Source organism: Moschus berezovskii, chromosome 1 (genome assembly GCF_049115385.1).
Source record: "Moschus berezovskii isolate FMDL1 chromosome 1, NW_MosBer_1.0, whole genome shotgun sequence".
NCBI lineage: Eukaryota > Metazoa > Chordata > Mammalia > Artiodactyla > Moschidae > Moschus > Moschus berezovskii.
Genome location: NC_142460.1, coordinates 25231745 through 25242153, shown reverse-complemented (window position 1 = coordinate 25242153; position 10409 = coordinate 25231745). Strand labels below are relative to the sequence as shown.

General features: G+C 39.6%; 1 pseudogene; it reads right to left on the bottom strand.

Annotated features, from left to right (window-relative positions):
* Positions 1–111: 111 nt before the first annotated feature.
* LOC148778703 (ubiquitin-conjugating enzyme E2 C pseudogene) lies at positions 112–1500 on the bottom strand (annotated as a pseudogene).
* Positions 1501–10409: the final 8909 nt, after the last annotated feature.

Here is a 10409-nt window from a genome sequence, read left to right as displayed (position 1 = left end):
CTGATGCTGAAGCTGAAACTGCAATACTTTGGCCACCTCATGCGACGAGTTGACTCACTGGAAAAGACTCTGATGCTGGGAAAGGTTGGGGGCGGGAGGAGAAGGGGACGACAGAGGTGAGATGGCTGGATGGCATCACCGCATCGATGGACATGAGTTTGAGTGAACTCTGGAGTTGGTGATGGACAGGGAGGCCTGGCGTGCTGTGGTTCATGGGGTCGCGGAGAGTCGGACATGACTGAGCAACTGAACTGAACTGAACTGAAAGTTGAAAGAAATGAGGTATACAATTCAGTGATTTTCAGTAAATGCACAGAGCTGTGCAACTATCACCACTATTTAATTTCAGAATGTTTTATTACTCCCCCCCAATACATTGTACTCATTAAGAATCATTCCTCCTTTTTCAACATCTAGCAACCATTAATCTGCTTTCTGTTACTATGGCTTTGCCTATTGTGGATTTTTTATATAAATGTAGTCATACAATCTGTAGCCTTTTGAATTTTTTTCACTTACAAAAATAATTTTTAAGTTTTGTCCATGTTGTTGCATGTGTCAGTACTTCATGCGAAATAATAATCCATTACATAGATTTACCAAATTCTTTCTATTCAGTAGCTGATGGACATTTGAGTTGTTTTCACTTTTTAGCTATTATAAAAATGTTATTGTGTCTATTAATTTATAAATCTTAGGGGAGCATATGTTTTCAATTCTCTTGGGTAGGAGTAGAAATTGACGTATACCTAGGAACTTCTGGGTCAACTTTATGCTTAACTCTGAGGAACTATTTTCCTCAGTGTGGCTGCATCAGTTTGCATTCCTGCCAGCAATGTCTGGGGGTTTCAACTTTTTCACATCCTTCCCAATAGTTCTTTAAAAAAAATCCCAAATTGTACTTATTTAATATATTCATCACGAGGGCTTAACCTGGCACTTAATTTAAAAAACATAAATAAAATGAAAATGACACTGCAGAGAAAAACAGAGTCCTGTACAGAAATCGAGGAAAGGGGCGACCACCTAAGGAAAAACAATAAAAAGGAAACACAAGGACAGCTGGACCTCCCAGGTCAGGGCTCTTGGCTGGAGACGTGCTTTGAGTGGTTTTTGTAGGCTCTTCTTAAGGGCTGTGGGTGTTTTTCCCAAGCTCAGCAGCATATGTGTTCAAAGGGCTATGATGTTGGGTTCTGAGCAGACTCTGGATGGGAGAGCAGAGTGGTTCTGATGTTGTACAGGGTGGATCATTTGCCTTACTGAATGTCCAGGCAAGTGTTACCCTGGGCATCCATGCTGGGGTGGCAGCAGGGTGTGAGGAACTTCCCCATGAGAGTTTCGTAAGGGTAGCCACCGGGGAACTCCAGGGACAGCTTATAGCTCAGGTCTTCATATACCTCAGTGCCAGCTGTTCCATGATCAGTCTCTACCCACTTGAAAAAAGTTGTCCAATTCAAGGAAAGCAGAAAATCCTTTATTGTCAGACATTATGAAGGTCATCAGCTCCTGGAAAATTCTTAAAGAGGTGAGAGTACCAGATCACCTTCCCTGTCTCCTGAGAAACCTGTATGTGGACATGGAGAAATGGACTGTTTCAAAATTGGGAAAGGAGTATGACCAGGCTGTATCTTGTTACTGTCTCAGTTAACTTCTGTGCAGAGTATGTCATGCAAAATGCCGGGCTGAATGAATCATAAGCTGGAATCAAGACTACTGGAAGAAATATTAACAACCTCAGATATGCAGATGATACCACTCTAATGGCAAAAGTGAAGAGGAACTAAAGAGCCTCTTGATGAGGGTGAAAGAGGAGAGTGAAACAGCTGGCTTGAAACTTGACATTAAAAAACTACGATCATGGCATCTGGTCTCATCCCTTCATGGCAAATAGGAGAGGAAGTAGTAGAAGCAGTGACAGATTTTATTTTTCTTTGCTCGCAAATCACTGCAGATGGTGACTGCAGTCATGAAATTAAAAGACATTGGCTCCTTGGAAGGAAAGCTGTGACAAACCTAGACAGTGTATTAAAAAGTAGAGACATCACTTTGCTGACAAAGGTCTATATAGAGAAAGCTATGACTTTTCCAGTAGTCATGTGTGGATGGGAGAGTTGGACCATGAAGAAGGCTGAGCACTGAAGAATTGATGCTTTCGAACTGTGATTGAAGAAGACTCTTGAGAGTCCCTTGGCCTGCAAGGAGATCAAACCAGTCAATCCTAAAGGAAATGAACTCTGAATATTCATTGGAAGGACTAATGCTGAAGCTGAAGCTCCAATACTTTGGCCACCTGATATGAAGAGCCTACTCATTGGCAAAGACCTTGATGCTGGGAAAGACTGAAGGTAAGAAAGTGGTCAGCAGAGGATGAAATGGTTAGATAGCATCACCAACTCAATGGATATAAATCTGAGCAAACTCCGAGAGATGATGAAGCACTAGGAAGCCTGGTATGCTGCAGTCCATGGGGTCTCAAAGAGTCAGACATGACATAATGACATAATGACTGAAGAGTCACCATGAGTATCACTTAAAGGAGAAAAATTTTCCTCCTTTTTCTTTGAGCTCTTTTTATTGTTGAGTTGTAAGAGTTTTATTTTTTTAATATATTTTAGGTACAAGTCCATTATCAGATATATAATATACATATATTTTCCCTTTGTGGACTATCTTTTCACTTTATTGTTTTGAATCACAAAACGTTTTTACTTTTTATGAAATTGAATTAATCTGTTTTTACTTTTGCTGCTTGTGCATTTAGTGTCATATCTAAAAAAATCACTGCAGATGCTGATTGCAGCCATGAAATTAAAAGACGCTTGCTCCTTGGAAGGAAAGTTATGACCAACCTTGATGGTATATTAAAAAGCAGAAACATTACTTTGCCAACCAAGGTCCGTCTAGTCAAGGCAATGGTTTTTCCCGTGGTCATGTATGGATGTGAGAGTTGGACTGTGAAGAAGGCTGATCGCCGAAGAATTGATGCTTTTGAACTGTGGTGCTGGAGAAGACTCTTGAGAGTCCCTTATACTGCAAAGAGATCCAACCAGTCCATTCTAAAGGAGATCAATCCTGGATGTTCATTGGAGGGACTGATGCTAAAGCTGAAACTGCAATACTTTGGCCACCTCATGCGACGAGTTGACTCACTGGAAAAGACTCTGATGCTGGGAAAGGTTGGGGGCGGGAGGAGAGGGGGAAGACCGAGAATGAGATGGCTGGATGGCATCACAGACTCTGTGGGCATGAGTTTGAGTGAACTCCGAGAGTTGGTGATGGACAGGGAGGCCTGGCGTGCTGTGATTCATGGGGTCGCGGAGAGTCGGACACGACTGAGCGACTGAACTGAACTGAACTGAAAAAACCATTGCTGAGCCCAATGTCATTTTTAAGTTAATTTTTATGTACGGTGTAAGGTAGGGGTTTGGTTTTATTATTTTGCACCCAGTTGTTTCAGCATCATTTGTTGAAAGGATTATTATTTATCCAGTGAATTGTTTTGCTGAAAATCAATTGACCATCAATGTGAGTATTTATTTCTGGACTCAGTTTTGCTCCATATGTCTATCCTATGCTAGTACCTCATTGTCTAAATTACCTTAACTTCATAATAAGCTTTGAAACTGGGAATTCTAAATCTTTCAACTTTATCTTTTTCAAGATTGTTTTGGGTATTTCAGTTTCCATGAATTTCCATGTAAATTTGGAATCAATTTGTCAGTTTCTGCAAAAATAGGTCAGATGTGATTTTGATAGAAATTGAGTTGAGTCTATAGATCAATTTGTGGAATGTTTCCATCCTATTGGTAGTGTCTTCTGATCCATGAATGTGGGCTACCTTTGCATTTATTTAGATATTAATTTCTTTCAGTAATGCTTTGCAGAGTTTCAGTACAAGTCTTCTGGTTGAAAAGACTTATTTCTAAATATTTTGCATCTTTATACTCTTTTGAAGGGATTGTTTTCTTGAGTTCATTTTTGAATTATTATACTTTTAATTGTTTGGACACAGTTTCCTTTAGTTCATTAGAAGAACTAAAAAGTTTTTCTTAAAGTCTTTGGTTAGTAAGTCCAAATCTGGAGTTTGTCAGGGAGAATTGATTGGATACTTTCTTTTCCATGAGCTATACATTCACATTTCTTTGTGTGCTTCATTTTTTTTTAAAGTACATGCTGCTTTTTGAAATAATTAATTAATTTTATTTATTTGGCTGTATCAAGTCTTAGGGCGTTCAGGAACATGGGAATTCTTAGTTGCAGCCTGTAGGATCTAGTTCCCCAACCAAGGATCAAACCCAGGTACCCTGCATTGGGCATGCAGACCACTGGACCACCAGGGAAGTCCCTTATTTTTAATTTTTTTTGTTGTTGTTGTTGATAACTAGATGTTTAAATTAACATATTGTGGTGACTCTGAAAATCACTCTCTTCTCTCCAGGATTTGTTTTTGTGCTGTTTTTTGTTATTATTGTTGCTGGTTTTTTGTTTTTTTTCATTTGTGACTTTTCTGGACTAGTTTTATAAAGTATATTCTTTGTTACATGTGGCCATTGAAATCTGCCTGGTTAGCTTAATGTCAGCAAAGGAGTAGAGAGATTTCCGTAAATGCTTTGAACCAATAACTCTCTCAGCCTTTGCTGATTGGCTCTGTGTGTGTGCTGGGGTTTATCTTCTACAATCTTGCAGGCAGTTTAAAACTCTGGCTTAGCCTTTACTTTCTGCTTGTGTAGAGTGTCAAGGCAATCTGGTGATGAGAGGTTAAAACCTTATCAGGTCTTTCCTGTGCAAACATACAGCCCTATTCACGGTCTTATAAATTCGAAAGAATAGGTGTGAGTTTTTCAAAGTCCTTTATGAATCTCTCATTTCCCAGTTGTTCTTTTTAAGTGTTTCGGTTAGCCCAACCTGGTAACATCACCTTCGGTAGCTAAAATATTCTCACTGATTTTTCTTTTCTAGCAAATTCCCTAGAGATGGGGCTGTTGGCACAGAGCAGGTTCTGAGTCAGGTTAAATAAGGATAAACCCTGAATGGGGATTTTCAATGAGCTTCCACAATGGTCAAAGCTGAGCAGTTCTGGGGCTTTGGGGAAGTTCCAAATTCATTCTGTCCTCTCCAGTGGTTGTTAGACTGCTCGTTTGCAAAACTACCATAGTTGTGAGGTCTTTTGTTTTCAAGGCTACCATGGAGACATGAAGAGGAAGATGGGATTAGGTCAAGTTAAAAATGCCACAAAGCAGCTAGCTTCTCTTACCAAAATTCAGCAATTTTTCTTGATAAACACACCTTGGAATTTTGCAATCCTTTAGTTAATTTCCAAACTCCAAGAAAAAGTTAATTTGGACCATTTTTTGCCACTCCTTTTATTGCTTTTTATGAAGGAGCAGATTTTTGAAGACCCTTAATCTGTCATTCAAGAAGCACTCTTCTTTTTCAGGATGTTAAAACATAATTTAAAACAAATGTAAAGTTGTGATAGACAAATTATACAAAATAGTAAATGAACCAAAGCCAAGGATTTTATTTAACTCATTACTTACTGTGGGACTCAGTAAGATGTTACAGATTCAAGAGAGAATTAAAAGAAACACATACATATACACACAGGCAATTGAGAATGAAATAGTTTTACAAATAGATACATACCTGGTTAATACCTATAACCCAATCGCTCAGTTTTATGTCAAAAGTCCCAGTTCACATGCATTTCTACAGACAAGAATCATTTGCATCAATTGTTTTCCACAATTTTTAGAGTCATGAAATAGCTGAAAGACATTAAAAAGCAAAGATAGGCCAGAAGGGTAGAGAGACAGGACACCCAGTGATTTTTTTTTGCCCACATCAAAGTCTTTCACAATTTTTTCTGATACAGGAATGGAGAGGAGGAGTGTGTAGGGAGGAGGTGTGTGACGTTCTGAGAAACTGCCCAAGACTGAAGCGGTGGAGGCGATCTGCGTGTGTACCGCAAGGATGGCCCACATGACTTGTAGTCAAAGGGACTGTTTCTGACCCCAGCTTCGGTGTTGACTTCTTATATGTGCCTCAGACTCTGCATCTGTAAGGAAAAGGGGATGCCTCAGCTGATCAGTAAGGCTTTTTCCCTTCCTATAGCCCTTTTCAAAGCAGCAGCATCTGAGATCTTGTGATAAATGTAAATCCTCAGGCGCTATCCAAGTCCTGCTGAATCAGAAAATCCAGGATGAGTTGCAGTAATCTGTGTTTTGACAAGCTTTCTGGGTGATTCTAATGCAGTCAAATGTTGAGAGTCATCACATTCTAGTCCCCTGTGAGATGAAACTTTGATATCAAGGAGCCTCACTAGCTGCCATGAAAGTGTATTTGCTACTTCCTCCTGAAGTTTGAAGGCGTGAAATTCTACATATGTATAAAATATAAAGCCAGTTTGGTTAAAGCTCTTTTCATTTTTTATGTTAAAAGGAAGTTCATTATACACTCAGAATTCACAGAAGGGAGGGACCCAGCAGCACCCTGGGTCCATTTGTTGTGGGCAAACTCTAAGTCTACCATTTATTTCAGCATGACCAGTTCAAGGAAAGTCGAAGTATTTCTTGAAGCTTTGAATTTCACATGTTTTATATAGCTAGAAGCTTCTTATCCAGTCATCATAGTGGGCAGGAGTAAGATCAGATCAGACTTCCCAGATCTCGTGCTGGAAAACATTTACTCTTACTTTTCACTTGCAAAGGCAATGATTACAAGATGCTATGCAGCACGATTGGAAAACTTTCTGAGTAAAAACCGTATCCCTGAATTGAGCAACTTCTCACCTTAGTTTTCATGTTGTTCTATTTCTGTTCAGTACACAGAAGACTGGCCTGTCCTGTTTTCAACTATCATTTCTTAACAGGTTATAGGAGCTCTGCTGTAATATATGAAATGATAATGTCCTAATTTTATAACATGTTTTCTGGTGTTTAATACAGAAGTCACTCAACCTCATCTGATTGATTGCAAAGATTGACCTGATTGGTCCAAAGATAATCATTATTTTTAACCTGATACCTTAGTCATCTTTGAAAACTCTCTTATTAGCAACTTTCACTTAAGTGTAGGTCATCACTTGGGCTGAGCAAAGTAGTATCTATAAATGTAAGAACCAAGGAGACCTCAGAACTTATATTCAAAGCCTCACTATTCCACAGCATACGGAAGCTACTCCAGTAAGTATGAATAAGTTTACTAAGAAAGCATCATGTGTGATCAATTCTCTTTCTTGAAGATGCATAATGTACATTTGGGTTAAAGGCTCTGAAAGTCCTGTAGTAGTTAAGGAGCTTATCTAACTGCTTAACTCAAAATTTTCTAAACCTCTTTGAGTGTGGCACACTTTTATTGCTGGCATATCTAATTGGATTCCATTTGGAAAAGGCAATATAGAAGATATGAGGTGATATATAAGAGCAGATACAGAATCCTGTTCTATTTGTTTAAAATCAAAATATATGAGGACTGGGCTTAGACAACAAAGCATCAATATAAACATGAGTTCTTTGTTGATTGTGATAGCTGAATCTATCACAACTTTCTTTGTTACTCAAAATGATGTCTATGGAAATGAGGCATTGGATTACCTGGGAGTCTGCTGTTCAGTCACTCTGTCATATAGGACTGTTTGAGATCCCATGGACTGCAGCATGCCAGGCTTTCCTGTCCTTCACCATCTTCTGGAGTTTGCTGAAACTCATGTCCATTGAGTCTGTGATGCCATCCAATCATCTCCTCCTCTGTCACCCCTTTCTCCTCATGCCTTCAATCTTTCTCAGCATCAGGGTCTTTTGCAATGAGTTGGCTCTTTGCATCAGGTGGCCAAAGTATTGGAGCTTCCACTTCAACACCAGTCTTTCCAATGAATATTCAGGGTTGATTTCCTTTAGGATTGAGTGGTTTAATCTCCTTGCAGTCCAAGGGACTCTCAAGAGTCTTCTCCAACACCATAATTTGAAAGCATCAGTTCTTTGGTGCTCAACCTTCTTTATGGTCCAAATCTCACATCTGTACATGTCTATTGGAAAAAGCATAGCTTTGAATAGATGGACCTTTGTCAGGAGTCTGTTAGAAACAGAGAATCTCAGGCTCTAATCTGGACTGGAATTGGTGAATTTAACTCAGATGACCATTATATCTACTACTGTGGGCATGAATCCCTTAGAAGAAATGGAGTAGCCATCATGGTCAACAAAAGAGTCTGAAATGCAGTACTTGGATGCAATCTCAAAAACAACAGAATGATTTCTGTTTCCAAGGCAAACCATTCAATATTACAGTAATCCAAGCCTATGCCTCAACCAGTAATGCTGAAGAAGCCAAAGTTGAACGGTTCTATGAAGACCTACAAGACCTTTTAGAACTAACACCCAAAAAAGATGTCCTTTTCATTATAGGGGACTGGAATGCAAAAGTAGGAAGTCAAGAAACACCTGGAGTAACAGGCAAATTTGGCCTTGGAGCACAGAATGAAGCAGGCCAAAGGCTAATAGAGTTTTGTCAAGAGAATGCACTGGTCATAGCAAACACCCTCTTCCAACAACACAAGAGAAGACTCTACACATGAACATCACCAGATAGTCAACACCGAAATCAGATTGATTATATTTTTTGCAGCCAAAGATAGAGAAGCTGTATACAGTTAGCAAAAACAAGACCAGGAGCTGACTGTGGCTCAGATCATGGACTCCTTATTGCCAAATTCAGACTTAAATTGAAGAAAGTAGGCAAAACCACTAGATCATTCAGGTATGACCTAAATCAAATCCCTTATGATTATACAGTGGAAGTGAGAAATAGGTTTAAGGGACTAGATCTGATAGACAGAGTGCCTGATGAACTATGGATGGAGGTTCATGACATTGTACAGGAGACAGGGACCAAGAGCATCCCCATGGAAAAGAAATGCAAAAAAGCAAAATGGCTGTCTGAGGAGGCCTTACAAATAGCTGTGAAAAGAAGAGAAGTGAAAAGCAAAGGAGAAAAGGAAAGATATAAGCATCTGAATGCAGAGTTCCAAAGAATAGCAAGGAGAGATAAGAAAGCCTCCCTCAGTGATCAATGCAAAGAAACAGAGGAAAACAACAGAATAGGAAAAACAAGAGATCTCCTCAAGAAAATTAGAGCTATCAAGGGAATATTTCTTGCAAAGATGGGCTCGATAAAGGACAGAAATGGTATGGACCTAACAGAAGCAGAAGATATTAAGAAGAGATGGCAAGAATACACAGAAGAACTGTACAAAAAAGATCTTCACGACCAAGATAATCATGATGGCGTGATCACTCACCTGGAGCCAGACATCCTGGAATGTGAAGTCAAGTGGGCCTTAGAGAGCATCACTACGAACAAAGCTAATGGAGGTGATGGAATTCCAGTTGAGCTATTTCAAACCCTGAAAGATGATGCTGTGAAAGTGCTGCACTCAATATGCCAGGAAATTTGGAAAACTCAGCAGTGGCCACAGGACTGGAAAAGGTCAATCTTCATGCCAGTCCCAAAGAAAGGCAATGCCAAAGAATGCTCAAACTACCGCACACTTGCACTCATCTCACACGCTAGTAAAGTCATGCTCAAAATTCTCCAAGCCAGGCTTCAGCAATATGTGAACCGTGAACTCCCAGATGTTCAAGCAGGTTTTAGAAAAGGCAGAGGCACCAGAGATCAAATTGCCAACATCTGCTGGATCATGGAGAAAGCAAGAGAGTTCCAGAAAAACATCTATTTCTACTTCATTGACTATGCCAAACCTTTTGACTGTGTGGATCACAACAAACTGTGGAACATTCTGAAAGAGATGGGAATCCCAGACCACCTGACCTGCCTCTTGAGAAACCTGTATGCAGGTCAGGAAGCAACAGTTAGAACTGGACATGGAACAACAGACTGGTTCCAAATAGGAAAAGGAGTATGTCAAGGTTATATATTGTCACCCTGCTTATTTAACTTATATGCAGAGTACATCATGAGGACGGCTGGGCTGGAAGAATCACAAGCTGGAATCAAGATTGCTGGGAGAAATATTAATAACCTCAGATATGCAGATGACACCACCCTTATGGCAGGAAGTGAGGAGGAACTAAAAAGCCTCTTGATGAAAGTGAAAGAGGAGAGTGAAAAGGTTGGCTTGAAACTCAACATTCAGAAAACAAAGATCATGGCATCTGGTCCTATCACTTCATGGGAAATAGATGGAGAAACAATGGAAACAGTGTCAGACTTTATTATTTTGGGCTCCAAAATCACTGCAGATGCTGATTGCAGCCATGAAATTAAAAGACGCTTACTCCTTGAAAGGAAAGTTATGACCAACCTAGATAGCATATTAAAAAGCAGAGACATTACTTTGCCAACCAAGGTCCGTCTAGTCAAGGCTATGATTTTTCCTGTGATCATGTATG